At 38.9% G+C, this 18,341-nt stretch overlaps 1 protein-coding gene across 8 annotated transcripts in view; it reads left to right on the top strand.

The window, feature by feature from the left end:
• Positions 1 to 18,341, top strand: part of TBL1XR1 (transducin beta like 1 X-linked receptor 1) — a 129,011-nt gene that overhangs the window by 40,798 nt on the left and 69,872 nt on the right. The window contains exon 1 of one of the 8 annotated variants that reach the window (XM_026854684.1): positions 16,475 to 16,495. The exons of 6 other annotated variants lie outside the window; for them this stretch is intronic. The gene's annotated coding sequence lies outside the window, so the exon portion shown is untranslated. Of the gene's footprint in view, positions 1 to 16,474; positions 16,496 to 18,341 lie in introns of those variants that run through there. One more of the 8 variants, XM_026854681.1, reaches the window with a different exon arrangement.

Genomic DNA, 18,341 nt, shown 5'->3' with positions numbered 1-18,341 from the left:
TCAAGAAAGCTGAATATTAAATAAACAGCATGTTGGATGAACAGCACTTCTCTTTCCTCACAACTCATCAATGAAACAAAAACCAAGAGAAGAGCATGTATTCTTATTGCCAATTACTGTCCAAGGAGGATAATGATACAATCTTTATGACCTGCTAGAACTGTATGCTTAAAATAAATTTCCCATTACATTCCTCTCAGTGTTAAAATACAGTCTTTCAACCAACAGATATATTGTGCTAAAAATAAAACCAGAAAGGTCTCTCATACTTAGTTTCTGGTTATTAAATAATGTGTGCTCTCTCCATCCCTTCCCAGCGGGCTTTTCTGTTTTTTCTAAAGGCTTTGGGAGTTCCTGCATGAACTCAAGGAGTTGGTGGATGCAGGGGGTGAATGAACAAAATTATAGTCCCCGCCTCAAAACTTCTCACTGGTTTTGATCATCTTGTGAACAAGCAGAAATGTATAGGATTTCTGTTTGTTTTAAAACAATATTTGCACTGTATCTGGGATACCTACAGTAGAGCAGTCAAACATCAAACAGGATTCTCCTTCTGTGGGGGTTTTAAGTTCTGTAAGTAAGATTGTTACAGAAACTGTTCGGTTTTAGAGATACCTGATAGTTTGTGGAAGTCAGTAGTGCATTCAGCGTGTTTTATCGGCCTGTATTCTGAGAACATAATCCTTTAGAGGGGCAACCGAAGTACTCTGTAGTGTGTATGGGCGGGGGGAAAGGATGGAATAAACAGCACTCTGATCAGAGCAGAAAAGCACAGTGAAACCCTTGCGCTTTTTTTGACACAGTGCGTTTTCTGCTCTGAATAAAGAAATATTGCTGACTTGGGGCTGGAGCCATCAGCAGTGCAATTGGTGGAAATCTTTTAGAGGATGATGCATTAGTCTCAGAGAAATGTTTACACCCTGGTGTCTTTGTTTTCCTGGAGCACTGTAGCTGTGAAGTGTGAGAGTGATGCAGCTACTACAGATCCAACAGGTTGCGGGGGTTTGGGTGCAGGCGGCAAAGTTGGGGAGCACATCTAGCACGCGTGGCATAGGCAAGATGAATACAGGACACCATCCCCACCACCCTCCCTTTTTTTTTTTTTTTTTTTTTTTTTTTCCCTGTGGCAGTTCTCTACCATTTCTAGTACATCTCTGTATGCTAAAATGATCAAATCAGTAATGATCACTTTCTTGGGTTTTCTGTAGTTTTTACTGTTTCTTTTCTGTAAGGAGTCCTTCAGGGTTTCTGAAGATCTCATTTCTATTCTTGTGATAGCAGGTGCCTTTGATAATCTCCTTTTCTCCAGTCTTGATTATTCTTTTTCTGTGTTGTTTGTTTCTTCCATTTGGCAATTACATCCTCAACTTTGGATTATTTTAAATTTCTATTGCTAAAATCAAAACATAGTAACCGTCTTTAGCATTTGCTGCTTTATTTTAGTGGGGCAGCCATTCCCCCTGCCCTTTTGGCATACTAGTTGTCTGCATATGGTAATTTATATTGTCTCTTAACTGCAAGGTAATTTTTGTTCAGTAAATTATCTGTGTTTGTTTGCAGTCAGTCATTTTTGTTTAATAGCATTTTCTATTAGATGGCACAGCAGTGTCCTAGGAGAAAAGGATTTTCTCCTGGTGCTCTAATGAGTTGTTTTCTTAGCTTTCCCAAATGGTGTCCCATTCTTAGAAACAGTCCAGTAAGTGTCCTTGTGGTGTGGATGTACATCAGAGTTTGGCAGATTCTTTCTCCCTTGTTTGGAAATTTCTCAGGCACTGAAGTGAATAAAAGTGAATCCGACAGCATGTTGATGGAGCCAGAGTGGCAATTAGATGCCAGTCCTGTCTTGCTGGATCCTTTTATGCACATTCTGCCGAGGGACTCCAGTGTCTGAGCTCAGTTACTTCACAGAAGGAATGACTTGGCAGAACACAAATCCCCAGTGTCTCCAAACCACGAATGATCTGAAATGAGACTTTGGTGCTATGATCTGAAGGTTTTTAAAGTTGTTATAAGTGAAATCCTCCCGAAACTTGTGAAAGGGTTGTATCTGCTGATCAAAGTGTACTGACCTCTTCCTTTCGCGTCCTCAAGCAGTGATACTCAATGCAAAACAAATTTTCAGAAAGCTCTTTAAAAATTAAAAAGATAGGGGGGAAAAAAAGCCCAGAGATAAATCCTCAGATTCCTTTAATAGAAGTTTTTACTTGAAATGAGAAAAACCTGAATGTCCACTAGGACACAATTTCTCTGGCATGCATTTTTTTTACCACATTTCCTATTTGAAGATATGAGAGGTTTAGAAATGCTTGATTTATAAGCTATTTTGTTGCCTGTACGAAGATCTGGTTTCTTTATCGCAGTGTTTGCTACTGGACAATTTACCATAACAAAAAAAAAAAAAAAAAAAAAAAAAAAAAAAAAAAAAAAAAAAATTATTTCTGCACCTTACTGTCTCATGGGTTGTATTGATCTTTCAGGATCCCTTTCACATTTTTGAGGTATATAAGACAGTGAAACCTAAAATCAGAAGGGGATTTCTGAGATTTTTTTTATAATATGTATATATATTATTATTGATTCCTTATTTGCTACTGTACAAAGGGGAACAACTTTATTATTCTTCTGACATTGTTTGTAGTAAAATCAGTCCTCTTGGTCTGGTCATTGGTGTTTCTTACTGATATTCTAGATGGGATACAGAGGAGGAACTGTAAAGAAACTTCTGGGTGATAGGTACAAGCTGATTGTCTGTTAGCTGAGATTTTATGATATCCAAAATGAACTTTTGGGTAACACTTGCCTGCAGAAACAAGAGCAAATGTGGCACTGCTGCATATGAATTACAGAAATGAAGTATAAAAATATTAGTTTTGAATGTACACCAAATACAAAAATATTTGCAGGTACAGTTAAAATAGATGACTTTGTGACATTTACCTTCTTATTCTCTCCTTTCTCAGTGTAATTACTTAAAGATTACATAATCTAGATACAATTTTGTGTTTTATTTAATATTGAATGTTTGCTGGATTAGAATGAAATGGTAAAGGTAAACTTCAAAACCAAAACCCGAATTGGTAATGCCTAAATACTGACTGTATTTCTAACTTTGTGATCTGTTAATCGCTGGAAATAAGGCTGCAAATTTGACTATTGCAAAATAGTTCAGATTTCTAAATTGTGGATGTTTGACAATCTGATATATGTTTAAAATTAATTTAGAAAGCAGTCCTTTACCAGGGCAGGAGAAGGAGCAATTCCAACACCTGAGAACTTGCGAATGCAGTTTGCAGGTACTGTACATTGTTCAGTGCCTGCTCTTCAAGTGCTGATTTGATTTCACGAAGTGTAAAGATGAATGTGTAGAGGTTATTACAAATCTCTCTCTTTTTCAATGTAAATCGCAGCGGGAGCCCAGTCACTGCATAATCAATAGCCTTGTGGCAGGCTGCAGGAGGGCAGTGATGCCCTCTGTGAGGACCCTCTCCTTTCCGTTCTGCCTGACCTCTAGACCTGCCTGCTGCATTGGACACTCAGAGATTGTCTGCCCCAACGTCAAAGAGCTTAAACCTGTGTTTGTCAGCAGTGCTTTGCAGTTTGGAGAGGTTCAGGCTATCCCAAGAAGCAGAAGCAGCCGGTGTGCAGTGTGGGGTGTCCATCACCTCCCCTTTACCCCTCTTGCTGCTCTGTTCACTTTGTGCTCCCTTGTGTTACATCTCTGCAGAATTTGCCTTTATCTCTAAACTACAGGTGTATTCTATCTTTGCTTAGCACATTGGGGCTTTTATTCACAGCTGGGACTCCAGCGCCATCACAGTACAAATAACTGTAATAGATGCTATCACTGTATAAATGATATTCTTCTGTTCAGCAGTGTAGAAGCTACAGTCTTCCAGAATACCAACATCTAAGAGCTCCTAATCTGTCACGTGGCTGTTTACAGAGCAGTTAAACTTCCTTCATCATTTGGTGCTCACTCTTTTACCTTTGAAGGAGCACTAGCCACCTCAGGGTGTGGGTATGTCCTGCTACGCTTCTCCTTGGATCTGTTATCAGTGACTTTCACCCAGAAAGAGAGAGACTACCTATTGCTGCATGCCTTTGCTGCCCTGTTTAAAATCTTTAAAGTATTGGACTGTTCTTTGAATATCAAGACGTGTTATAGATGTTGATTTAAGGGGGTCTTTCAAGCCTTAATTTACACCTTTGACTCTTTGATACCAGAAGAAGTGTCTGCTAGGCCCAGGGCGGACCAAACCAAGAACAATTTGATCACCACCCAGAAGCCCTTGTTTGAAGAAATTGATTCTAATTGTGGTTTGGGTTCAGAGAAATCAAACTTTGTTGAGAAAATAACTGTGCTGCAGTCTATTAAAATGTTTGATTTGCTGCTAGTACTGAGTTGTTGTGGTAAAACCAGTATTTCTTTTGCTAATCCGGCTGATTTACTGCTTTGCTCTGCTTTTGTTAAAGCATATAACTTAGCCTTCATTGATACAGATTATTTAAGTTTTCATGACTTATGAAGTTGCAAGTTGATGAATAGCATATTTCTTACTTATTGTGTCAAACCGCATTTAGATGAAAGCGGGTATCTAATGCAGAAAATCTTCACTTGTTTTTACTGTTCCAGTGTACTGGATAAAGACGGACTATTTATGAAAACTTTTGCATTTAAAACTAGGAAAAAGTATTATTTTGTAAGTAGTGAATTGAACTGATTTTTCAGAATTAGTGGGGGTTTGTCGTCTTACAGTTGGCAGATAAACTTCTTATCCTTGAATGTACTAAAGCTAGTTGAATGCAAACTAGTTGAGTTATTAAAAATAATTTCCATGCCACTGTAAAATCTTTCTACTTAACACTTGTAATAAATGCTCTTTGTGAATGCTGTGTTTGTGATTTCCAGCAGTTCCATCAGTGGCTTAGCTTTCTTTAAAACTTAATGTATTGCTTGAATATTTAATTTGTCTGAAATTATTATAGTGGTTTAAATCAGATTTTTTTTGTATAGGTTGCCAAAATATTAAATTGAATTCGAAATTAAAATTTAAACTCCATCTTAACAGGTGGTATGTCTTTAGAAAACACCCTGGCCTAAGTGGGCCCTGTCTGGGGCTCAGCTCTGCCAGCAGCAGTGAAGCCTTGGGGTCAGTGGTCCGGGTGTAAGAGCATTGCTGAGAACACAGAATAGCACTTTCCTGAGTGCACTGCCTCTGGGTGTGGTTTTGCTCAGTTTGAAATACTAGTTTTAATTTCTGAAGCTGTAAATAGTTCGATACTGGGTTGTTCTCTGACCATTGGTACTTTCCAAAGAGATGAGGGAGGGGGTAGTGCATTATTTTTGCCTGCTTGTCTCAAGCATTGCATGTTATTCTATGGAAAGTGGAAACAGTGGTGTGTGATTTCCTGTACATTGGTGTTGTGTTCCTGAGTTTTGAAGCTTTTCCTATGGTTGAAGGATTTCCCATGCGACTCCATGCAGCCATTCCCTCAGGGGGCTTTTACAAGACATGTGGCGTGTATCAGAGCACGTGCACCCTCTGTCCGACTCGGCCAGATATTTTAGGGCATCAGTGAGATTTCTGGATTTCTCTCTTTCTTTCAGATCTGGTTGATATCAACCAATGTCTTTTAATCTCAGCCTTAAAATTATATGATCCAGGACAAACTGTATCATTGCAAAAGCTTTGTTTTCTTAAGAGAATAGTAGTTAGCACACATACCAAAGATGCTGCAGTAGGGTTCTGTTGTCAAAACAAAGTGAAGAATTTCAATTAAAGAGTAACAGAAGATTTAAATTTTTTTAAAATAGACATTTTTGGCAAAGATGAAAAAAATACTCTTAAAAAAGAACAAACAGAAATATTTCTGTGGTGTTCCCTCTTCTTCTTTTCTATTCCCCTCATGCTGTGATTCCCCGGTGAGGCCGTGGTACTGGGCAGGATCCGCAGCCCAGCTGTGGGGAGCCAGTTACTGCACTCCAGTTCTGGTTAGGCACCACTACTTACTTTTGTTTTGTTCTAGTTGGTTAAAATAATAAGCAGCGAGGTTTAAAATTTAGTGTGTGGTATCTGTAGGGTTTGTATTTTAGTCTTTGTTCAAATTCTAAACATAATTAATATTGATATGGTAAAAGTGTCTGTGCTCTACCAGAGTTTTTAAGTTCATCATGCCGCAGTTTTGGGGCACGTTTTCGGGTCTTTCTCGCTATGAATAACTCGTCTGCTTATCTCAAGCAATGCCCATACCTTTCCTTTGCAAGAGGTGTATTGGGAATGCTCCCACACATCTCCAGGCTGTGAGTAGCCACAGTGAAGTCCATCTGAATCCTGGTAGTTTTATGTAGTTGATGGGTCAGTAGCAAGGGCAGTGTTGCAGCTCTCTGTTGGGAGACTTAGGAAATGTCTCTCCTTCAAATTTGATTTATATCACTGTTAATTCATAGTTAGCAGTGAGAAATGGTTAATTTAAAAAAGAACAAAAAGACAACCCACAGGAGGGTTTGGGTGGAGTGCCCCAGATAGGACTGCTGAAATGACCTCACCAGGTCAAGGATTCTAGTAACTAAGGATGAGCAGACTATTTGGATCCTCAGCAGTATCGTTCTGGTTTGTTAATCAAAAGAAATGCAAATGTTGTCTTTAATATTTTGCAAATACATCTCTCTTTCAAAAATGTGTCACATGAGAGATTTTTACAGGGAGAGTTACATGTGAAATCAAATTGCTCTATTGGCAATTTTGTTATATACTAACAAAAATGAAGAGCTGAATCCCTAGGTTGCAATTGCAAGCCAAGAAGTAAGTGTCTTTCTATTTACATTTCCCATCATGTATGTGCATATACTGAGTTTCATTATGCCATGTTGCTAGAATTCACGCCTGTTTCCTTATCTTACTGTTTATGGCTACAATAGTGTGTGCTGGGACAGTGAAATTTTATGCAGTGATGGGAGGCTTCGTAGATCACTTTCATACATGTATTACTAAACTTTACACTCTTGTTGCTTCTCTGGTGTGAAATATGTGCACATTGCTGTGGCTGCGTGCCTTCGTCCATGCTCATCTTGGCCCTGCGAGGCCATGGGTGGTCTGTAGCTGGTCTGTGGAGCCACTGTCTTCAAGATTTGTTAAGCACGTGTGGCATGTGTCATTTTGAGGACTGGCAGTTGTCCAAGTCACTTAAGAATTTTGTAGTAAAGTCTTTACATACTGAAATAATAAAAATTAACTCTTCATATGGAAGCTAAAATAAGTGAATGTAGTTTCATATTTATTTTTACTACTTTGCAGGAGGATATTATTAGAAACAAAACGATAAAATTAGTAATGTTTTCTGAATCATTGCATTAACTAATTTAGTTAATGTCAAAAGGAAATTATTTCAACTTGACAAAAGAACAAATAGGACTAATTGCTCTTAAGCTTAGCTTGTTTAGTCTACAAATGTTGGTAGCAAAATAGGGGGAGGGAGAGAGGAAAGTCAAGTGTTTCTCTGGTGTGCACACACAGCCTGCTACATGTACAGTCCAAGAGGGTCAAATGAGACTTCTCTGAAAAGGTGTCAAAATCAGTCTAGTAGCAGTATTCCTGTGAGAATATGGCAAGTGGATTTATTTCTGGGTAAAGTTAGTGTAAAAAAAATTGCTATGTGTTAAATGGGTCAGATGTGCTAGTATTCGAGACATTTTTGTAACTCCAAGATTTTGCTTGTTCCTTAGGTAGTGATAAGAATGATAAGACACAAGAAAAGGTCTGATAAAATGATTGCAGCTGTACAGTGTCATGCAACAATATATATATATATATATATATATATATATATATATATATAAAAACCACCTTGTTTTTATCTGATTTGGTAAACAGTTTCTTCTGAAGTGCAGCGCTTGTAAACCTAGTGTTATTACTTGTGGGCTGATGGAAGATATACATCATTATTGGACTGTCAAGTTCTATGCATTTATTACATAGTGCTGTATAGGTTCTGTGTATCCGTGCTAGATACATCATATTGTTCCATTTTAAAATCCTGCTGCTGACTCTGAAAAGCACGGCAAAAAAGCATGCTTGAAAAGTAGGCTTAAAAATTAAAGGGGAGGGGAAGAAAAACCCTTGACTAGGTGTGACTAAAAATAATCGACAGTGTTCTGTTTGGAGATGAACCAGACCCCAATATTTGACATGTCTAACATTGAGGGGAAATACTTTTGCTAGGTGGAATATTTTTGACAAACCTGTTTGTTTGATATTCCTCAGCTGGGCATTTGTCAGTTGTTTCCTTGGTTAAGGAGTGTGTGTTAGCATGATCACAAAAGAAAGTAGCAAAATGTACAGGCCTCCTATTTGTTCTTCATCAACAAAAAGAACCAAATAGCTGTATATTCAGACTGAAAATACAGACATAGCGCTTTCATGTGTTTTAATTTTTTTAACTGTATAGACATTTGTGATTTAATTTTTTCTTTTTTAAAAAGCATCCACAGTCTAGTCTGTGAATTTGTAACAGAGCAGCAAAAACCATGCAAGCATCAGTGATGGTAGCTATCCGGCATCTCTTAAGGTGTGGGTAGATTTTCTGTCTTTCACAAGTTGGAAGATTAAAGAAGTGTTGTTTTTTTTTTTTTTTTTCCCAAAGACCAAGACTAGTTATGTTCTCTGATCAGTCTAGTAGATGACACTGATAAACGTGAGTTGTCTTTTTTTAAGAAAAGCCCCAGACTCACCCTCTTCATGCAATCCTGTCAGCAGTTGTGGAGAATTCTGCAGGCAACTACAGAGGCAGAATTCTATAAATGAAATTCCCAAATGGTGAAATCCTATCTTCATCCTATTCTAGTTTGAATAGTGAGACTTGTAGCATGTGCAGCTCAGCCAGTTTCAAATTCCTGGTGTGAAACAGTAAAGATAAGAATCAAAAAGCAAAGAAAGGGAAAAGCCCTGTTAGATCAAACGCTATACACTAGATGTCTCCTTAGGCAGAATTACTCCTTCCAGAGTCCGTCCTTACTCTTGCTTAAATTAACAGGAGCCCCATAGCATAGGCTGTTTCTCATAAGTGTTCTTCAGCTGCATGATTTTGTGTTGGGGAAGTTTTCCCTGGTTATTTAAAATGTATTTCCAGCTACACCATCTTCAGTAGAATTCTCGAGCCTAGATCTTTTCTTGCCCTTGACTTTTTCTCCTGTTGAATTGATGTCTCTCTTCTGGTGGGAGATGTTACTTGCTTGTACCTGAGACCTGATCCATTAACAGCTTTCCAAGTTATCAGGTAGACTTTCACTGAGATTAAAAAGACATTTAATGCAGAGGGTAGTAACTAGTTCCATTTTTGTGTTGATTTTGAAAATGTAAAACAACATGCTTGACAAAGCTCATTTTTTCTGGGATATTTTTGAAGACAGTGAATTTAGTGTCAGTTCTTCAGAAGTGCTTAAGAAAGCTTGAATTCAAGTCATTCTTGATAGCGTTGACACATCCTTTACAGTTACTATTAGGACATACCCATTACAGAGAAAACAAGATGATGTTAACCCTGTTTACATGGAGCTCTACTGAAGAACAGAGAGAAAATAAGAGTGGAAAGGTGAGACACTGAGAAGAGTATTAGTCAGATTACTGTGGAGATAAAATTTAGAAGTTAATCGCTTCCTGAATTAAAAACTAGTATATAAGAAACAGCTCTTTTGTAGGTGTGAGCTTATGCTAATGAACACATGTTGGCTGATATGCTTTCAAAAATAGTCTTGAAATTTAATGGCATTATTTTAACATTTACCATGTTTGATGCTCACTTCCCCATTTCACATTCCTAGTTGAACACCTTCAGTAGCAACGTGTTAAAAATGTTTTGGTTTGTTTTGATTTTTTTTGGCTAGTATATGAGTGGGTCATAGAAGTGGATCTGTATTACTGACCACCTATCAAGATGGTAACGCAGAAGGGGCAGGAGGGTTGGAAACACCATGGGAGACATCAGTTAATCCCATGCAAAGTGTGTGATTTTCATATCAAAATGTACTATAGATACCAGGCAGTTGTGTCATGCAGCAAGTGTTTTGAGGAAAAGTTACAGCATGGGAGTGGGGTATACTGAGGTCTGTGGAGTCACAAGAGCCATGGAGAGCATGACTGGGCTCAGGGGTTCCTTTCCTCTTACAGGAGCGTCAAGTTAAGATAGTAAGAGGCAGATACATAAAATTGTAAAGACAGAAAGACGCAGACTATTTTTCTTCTGAGCAGGGAGCAGATATGTAAAACTGCTCACCAGAAGAGGTACGATGGTAAATGTTTATGGGACTGAAAATGTTAATGGCAGGTAATTCCTCTGAGGTTACTAAATACACAGAAACCAAACAAACTGTGCTCTGAGAAAAGTCATCTGAGTTGAAAATAGCTGGAAGCTAGGAGATTATTTAGGGGACTAGATTATGTTGGTGCTGTTTTCACTCTTTCTTTGGGCATCTGCCGGTGGGTCACTGCTGGAGCGAGGGTAATGGGCCGAGGAGCCCTTTGGCCTGGTCTAGTACGGACACTTTTCAGGTCTCATTGAGGTCTCCTGCAATTTTGTTTAGGTAAATCTTTTATCTTGTTAAAGGAAAATACAAGGTACCGGGGAACTAACATCAGCAAGTTTTTTCACGGTTTGCAAAGCAGCATAATAGGATATCTAAGCACCCTTCCACTTGTTTGTAGGATAAACACCTGCTGTGTGTTGCTCTATACATGTAATACATTAGTTCAAAGGGGCTACAGATTGAGTTGTACAGCTGCAAGGACCATAGGAAATTGAACAGAAAATATTTCCAATGAAACAAAAATACTGACTTCACTCATGTTGGCCACAAATTGTTTGTTTCGTGGTTTTTTTTTTTTGTTTTTTTTTTTTTTTCACCCGTTTGCAATAAGGGAAAACGTTTTCCTATGGTAGGAAGGCCTAACATAATCGAAATGTTAATTAACATAATGAACAGCATTTTTAGGAAAAGCTTTTTTAATTTCAGAATAGACCATCTAGGGTGGGAGATACATAGCTTAATAGTTTAAGTGTATACATGTAGATAAACCCCACTTTACTACTTATGACAGACTTAAATAAGGGCATTGTTAGGTTGTTATCAATTAATCATAGCCTAGTGACGGGCTTTGTGTGAGCCTCTTTACTGTGGCTTCATTCCCCGATGCTCATCAGATCCCTTGAATATACTGTCATTGATGAATCGAATCTATTTGTTTTCTTTGATCATGCTTAGGTCCTGTTGTTTAAAAAAAAAAAAAAAAAGTTGAAGAACAAGTGGCATGATTAGATTAGTCTAATGCTGCTGTTGATTAATTACTTTAATCCATTTATTTGATAAATGCTATTCTCCGTGACCGTACTGCTAAAGTAAATATTTTGCTATGTTTACCTGCACTGTAGGCTGCTTATTCTTTGGAACAGGTTTCGGTGTCTCTTACTCCATGTGTAAATCTAATATTGATGCACCTATTTCCTTGTTCAGTCAATGTGACAGACAAACATCGTTTCTAAGCTCTGGTATCTGAATGGTTTGAAAAGGCAACAGAATATTTATATATATATATATATATATATATATATATTTTTATATACAGTTAGTGTCTGTGTTATTTCAGGTATGACTCACATTACCTAATACATCATTCTATGTTTGCATTGAGATTATTGTGCTGGGATCCCCATTGTCCAAGGCAACAGGCATCCCTTGGAAACAGAAGTGTATTTTGACGACCGAGCTATAGGGCAGTGCTGTTCCCACATTTCTTCTCTCTCAGGGCAGTGTTCCCTATTCCTCTCTTGAGCCTGTTCTGTCCTCTTCTGACCCTGCATCAAGATGCTTCAGGAGCTGAGTGGTAGAAAACTAGTAAATACCATTTTTTAGGGGAAAGGAAGTGGTGAGTGCATCCAGCTGGGAGTGGGTAGATGGGGGAGGTACTGAGGTCTCCCCAGGCAGTAACAGATTTTTGGCTAGGATATGACTTGAGAATAAAGCTAAACCAAAGCCTTCAGGTGATCTACACCCTCTGAGCTCTTAGAGACAAGAGGGAGCTTATTTGGGAATGAGTGTGCTGTTCCTCTACCCTGAAAGTTTTTAGCCTCTGCTGTAGGGAGGGTTTACCTGCTCGTGAAGCAGGAAATCTTGCCATGGTAATGAGAGGCACAGGTTTTTTTTCCTATACCCCAGCCTGCAATTTGTCACAGTTCAGTAGCTGCTCTGTTAGAGTAAGTTGTCCTTTTAGCAGGGATGGCTGGACAACCAGTGCATGACCAACAGCAGTGCTCTCTGGATAGGTTTTAACTCCTTGTGACTCAGAGCCCTCATATAATGCCACAAAACTACCCATTAGAGAAATAATGGGAGCAAGGAAAGGGCAGAGGCAGGAGGGTTTGTAGGAAAGCTGGTGTTGTCTATTGGTGGTAGGATATGGAGATAAAAATTCCTTGTGTGTTACTTGGTCCTGAGCAACTTGAACTGCTGCTTAATCACAGGGTTTGCCTGTTAGAAAGCTTAATCTGTTGGTTATTTGTGGGTATATGACCAAGACACAGAAATCTGATAGAAAGGTGATGCTACTGCACGAGTACATTATGCACCAAATGTCACTCAGTTTTGAAAAATTCCTGGGAAGCGAGACGGGACTGTAAGCAGCTTTTCATGAGCAGTATTTTTGGAAAAGATATTTAATTATTCCTCAATATGTTTAATGGATGATTTCAGGGCAGTCAGTGTCACCTTTTTTGGCAGCATGAGAAGCTTACGTTTTTCTGTGGCCTTGTACAGAATAGTAATACTAATTTTAGGAAGAATCTGGAACACATTATAAGCACCTTATTTTAGGGGAGTTGCATCCCGGGAACATCTGGAGTATATGAGCCCAAGCTCCACCACCAACTTTACTTTTCACCTCGGGTGTGACTTTTAAGTTTTCAGAAAAATGGTTTCATACCTATGGATATTTAAGTGCTTTTGAGTATTTAAAGTAACTCATAAATTTGAGGTCTATATTTAAAGAATTCTTGGATCCCAACTCTTCAAGACTGTGCTATTACTTTTAGAAGCCTAATATTACAAGTAAGGTGGATTTTTAGAATGTTTTGGTATACATCTTTTTTTTAAACCTGATACTTCGCTGGGAGGGAAAATATCCTACAAGGTGCTCCTGCAGAATCCAGAGGGAAGGCAACCAGGCTTCCTAACATACTCTCAGGTAGGAGGAGAGACACAACTTCAACACCACTGGGTGTACGTGATGTTCAGGGTCAGCGTCCACAGTGGGACTTCTTGAGCCTGTTGACGTCAAACTGTCTGCAAACACTGTGTTTTGCAGCAGAACGCAAGTCCTGCTGCATTGTCTAAATGTCCTCTGCAGCTCATTAGCTTGGCTCAACAAAAATGTACATCAAGCTTTTACTCTGAAAGAATGCCCTGTTTGGTTTCTGGTTGCCTGAAGAAGGGCAATAGTGGTACCGATACTGAGGGAAACAAGAGATGGGGCTTGAATGGTGGTGACATCCATTAGGATTGAAAATAACAATATTGTCATGCTCTCTTGTTATTTTTGGAGATATCCTTATTTAAACATTTTGAGCGCAGTTTCAGATGTGGTGTCTACTCAAAACATGTATCCTACCTCCCAAAGCATGTCACATTTGAGACAGAATTTTAATTGATTCAGTAAATTAAGCTCTTTAAGAAACACACACAGTTGTGCTTTTGCCCCACTGTAATGATTTCTGATGCTTGCCGTAACCTAGATTGGTTCTTCTTCAAGGCCACCATTAATCCCAAGGTAGAGGAATATCTTGTTCTGAGTATCTAAAAAAAACTGGACAAGGCAGGCACCGTTAGCAGAACATGGGAAAGGGAAGAAGATATTTTTCCCAGGGAAGCGGTTTGAGTTTGTTCCATACCCCAAATTGGAGACCAGTTGAAAAGTTCTGATAACCTTGCAACTATCAGTTCCCTACAAACACATGGCCATGTTGACAAAAGCAGGTGCCTGCCTCCGTTCAGCTGTGAAGGCTCATCTGAGCTAACGGGCTCTGTATGGTAAAGGGAAGGGTTGTCACTGAGCAGTGTGACAGAGTCGATTTGGCAAGCTGGAGCAGGCTGAATTAGTATCACAGGAAATACGGCTCTTCCTACCTTGAGGACAGGCAATGGAAAAAAAAAAAAAAAAAATTTTATTAAGTGTGGGGGTTTTTTGTATCTTCATTTTTTAGGAGTGTATTTGAAATATGTCACAAACTTACTGACAATAAACAGTGGGCCCTAAATGCCATGCATCAGATTTTTTTTTTTTTTTAATACAAGGAAAGGGTTTTTTTTCTTCTTTCCAGTTTGAGGTGAGTCTGCTGAGAGCACCCAGTTTGACAGGCGGTTGTTCTCAGGCTTTTTTCTAATTAATTTTGTAGTAATAGATTTAAATTCAAAAGTCAGTTCTAGAATAAAACCACAAAAATATATCTATCAGTATTCTAGTGTTACTATCAATATGTCACTACCCATCATGTCCACTATTTTCAGAAAACAGACAAGCAACACAAGTTAGAAACTGTCTTGAATTTACATGGGTGGGCCCCGATCCTAGAGGTAGCAGTCTGTGGAGGTGGGATTTGTGACTGCTCTAGAGGCTTTGGTCTCTTCAGGTAACTCTCAGCACTTTGAGGAGTAACTGTTTATACTCTTTCCCAGTCCAGACTGGATTTAACTTTATTCTTTAGGATCTTTTAACTTCCAGTTTATGTGAATTGGGTTACTTACTAATGAATTTCATTTAAATGCCTTGCAAGTGAAATTGTGCTGCAGCATGGCTCACCCTCCCTCCTTCCCCCGTGGTACCAACTGATTGGTCTTGACAAGATTACTCTGGTGTGTTATGTGTTTTTAATAGAGCTGGCTAAGATGGTTTCCTCTCCAGCAATTTTAGCTTCCTTTCCTTTCAGTGGGCTATAAGCTGTTTGCTGTGATTGCCTCAATTTTTGACTTTTATAGAAATTGGTGTTTAAACTTGTATATAGTTGCTACGGTATTCTTTTGCTCTGGTCTGACTTTTCCTGTTTCTTATTGCACAGTGAATCCTGTTTCTGTGCACTCTGGTTCCTATACTCGGATTATTTTTTCTCCAGAATAGTGTTGTCTACTTACCAAGTTCTAATTCTTTATCCCCTCAGATATCCTGTTTTGTTTTAATAGTTGGTTCACATACGTCCATAGACCTAAAGGCGCTTGGTGTATGAAAGAGTATTTCTGAAGTGTGGAAAGCTGTGCAACTTCTTAAGTTAAGCATTTCTTTGATACATCCAGAAAGTAAGCTTGCGTCAGGTTTTTCCATTTTTCTGATGCGATAAAGACCTAACGATAGAACAAAGATGAGGAAATTAAATTTTTTTTTCAGTTGACAGAGAAAAACCATTTCATATGGCGTTTAGGAATATAGGTGGGTATGTCTCTGGGCAGGTCTCGGCTACTTTGAGTGTTCCCTGTTGAGGTTTCTTGTAAAACACCCTCGGTGATCCCCCCTTCATCTGAGTGTGCTCCAGTGCTGTGCTGCTGCTGTGCTTCTCGAGTAGCGTGTTGGTGCAGTTTATGTGTATTGTTACTAGGATCCCTGTTGTTACCAACTCATTGCAGGTAATGACAGTTTTTAATGTTGTCTTGTGTGTGGTCCTGATGTTTTGTCCCCACTCACACTTATTTGTATTGAATTTTTTGAGATGGTATTTCTATCAGTTCAGCTTCTCTGTTAGATCTGAGAAGCAGATGTTATTGTAGAAGTGCTGAATTGTTTTTTAAAAAATTGCCATACATTGCTGTGGAACTGTGATTAAAAGAAATAACTTTGATTTTTCTCTGTTTATGTTCCAAGCACGGCAGTGGTAGAATCACCGCTAGTCTTGTATATGCCTATTAGCCAAATGAAAGGAAGGATTCAATGGAGTGATTAGTTTTCAATTTAGGCTTTTAAAACTATTGTCTGATGCTTTTTTGCAGCCTAGTTACTGAGGGGAATATCCAGGATTTAGTTATTTTTAATTCTGTTTTGATTGGGACACTCTTTTTCCAGATACTGAATCCAGATAAAAGCAGGACACTAAAGGAGAATTTAGAAGAAAAGATAATGTGTCCTTAGAAGGCTTTTGTAATTCACAAGGCACAACATATAATGACTAAATTTGTCATTAAAGCTCAAATAGCACCAAAATCTCGGAAAGTAGTATAAACAGTGTGATCCTAAGAGGATTAGCAGAAAAACATGAGTGCACAAGTTCACATGAGGAACAGAAGTGATTCAAAGCTCACGCAGAAAACATTGTTTTAGCCATAGCATGAATGCAGTGTAATTCCTTGTGTAATGGATGGGTAGGAGAAAACAGCATAAACGGTGGTGTTTCTAGAAGAAAATGGTTAAACCATTTTTGTAAATAGCTTCTAGAGAAATCCTTGTTTTGAACCGATGATGTTTGGAAACAAGTAAGGAATAACGTTAATGTATATCTGTGCTATGTGTTTATAGACAGATTTGTCACGGTGCAGTGCCACGGTTGTTTTTATCTGTGGTTTTGTCTTTGTACCACACGATTATTACTCGGTTGATAACAACAGCCCAATCTGTGCTAGCAACATGGATTGGTATTTGCTTTTTTGGTCGCTAGTTCGGCATGTTAGTTTTGGCCCTGCAGATGGGAACTGCCTGCTTCGTGCAACCTGTTTGCCTGGACCTTTTTGTTGCCTCTGTGTGCAAGCAGGTTTTCAGAATTTGTGCCTTCAGGCATTGCTGCGGCTCTGTGTATGCACTGGGATGCTCTTCCCGAGGAGATGATGTTGGGTGTTGTACCGAGTGTTTGGGCGGGGTGTCACAGGGGTGACACCATCAGGTGTGTCATTCTTGTGCAGAAAAACCTGGCAATGGCAAAGCTGGTGAGTGCTGGTTGGGAGCAGGTCAGTACACATGCAGCAAAATCTTACTTCTTTCAAAGCCAAGGGGAGCAGTATTGAGTGGATGCTGAAGGCATTAGTCATCAGTGAGTGGTCAATCCCCAGTGGTCTGATCCCCCTGAGATGAAGGATCCAAACTCACAAGCTACTGTACATTCCCCAGGTGTGCTTTATCAACTTCAAGGGCAGCCGGTGGATTATTTTTAAGGGTCACATAGTGTAGCTGTTACTACACCTGGTCACCTGTTTAAATTGTTGTAATAGCTTGGCATATAAAGCTGAGAGATAGTCTAAAATCAACAAATTATAGCTGTCACCTCCATTGTTTCAACATACGTGTCAAAATGACAAAGTCCAATAGGATAAATTTGGAAAGAAAAAAGCTTCTGCTGAGGTGTTTTGTACTTGGTGCTTGATTCTGAAGAAGGACATCGCAGAGTTTTCTAAATGTTTACACGTCATTTCAAGCGCCCTTATTTAAAACGATTTTTATTTTATTGGAGCCTACAACCAATTAACATGAGTGAGGAATGGAGCAGAGTCAGTGAACCCTTTCTTTTCTCATTCTCTGCTCTCTTGAGTCTTTGCTTCCAGCTTCTTTCCGTGTCACTGCCCTGTTTAGATATAAAGTGAAGGACAAGAAACCTCTTCCACGGATCAGACAGGAAGGTTTCCCTCTCTGGCTTCGATGATAAGTGCTGCACTCAGAAGATTGCACAAGGGCAAAGAGGTGTTGGAAGGAGACAGTTTGGGCAATGTACACTGAAGAAAGCCATCATTGAAGAAAATGGTTTATGTTTGTGCAATCATCCTTTTCTATGTTTGCCATGTTCCTCCCCAAATGAAATAACCCAAACTAAGCGTCACACTCCAGATGGGGCAGCAAAACCCTCCTCTGTCTTTGTACTCAGCTTTTGCAATGATTTAGACTGTTCTTGAAAGAATATTGGTTGGTTGGGGTTTTATTCTGTTTTTTAAGGAAAGCTCTTGTTATAAGCAAGTAATGTTTTCTTATGGGGTCTGCCAAGCAAGCTTTCACTTCTCTTCTGGTCTGCACCTCTGGCTGTGGAAACAAACAAACTTTCTGAGTAGCTCCACATCAGAAACCATGCCACTTGAGGAGAGGAGTTTTCCTCAGCCTATTTACATAATTTCTGTGACACCAGTACAACTGAGCAAGGAAACAAGAGCATGTTTGCAAATTCTTTCAATTCCCAGCATTCCTGCATTTTTCATCATCCTCTACAGCACCTCTCACTTGTACTGCGGAGGTTATGTTTCTGCCTGCCTTGGTGATGGGTCTCCTAAGAATAAAATAAGCCTGACTGCTGCAGCTCTTTTTTTTTTTTTTTTTTTTTTTTTTTTTTTTTTTTTTTTTTTT

The sequence above is a fragment of the Athene cunicularia genome (genome assembly GCF_003259725.1).
Source record: "Athene cunicularia isolate RWA chromosome 9 unlocalized genomic scaffold, athCun1 chr9_part1, whole genome shotgun sequence".
Lineage (NCBI taxonomy): Eukaryota > Metazoa > Chordata > Aves > Strigiformes > Strigidae > Athene > Athene cunicularia.
The sequence above is the reverse complement of the archived record's forward strand: the minus strand, read 5'-3'. Positions and strand labels throughout refer to the sequence as shown.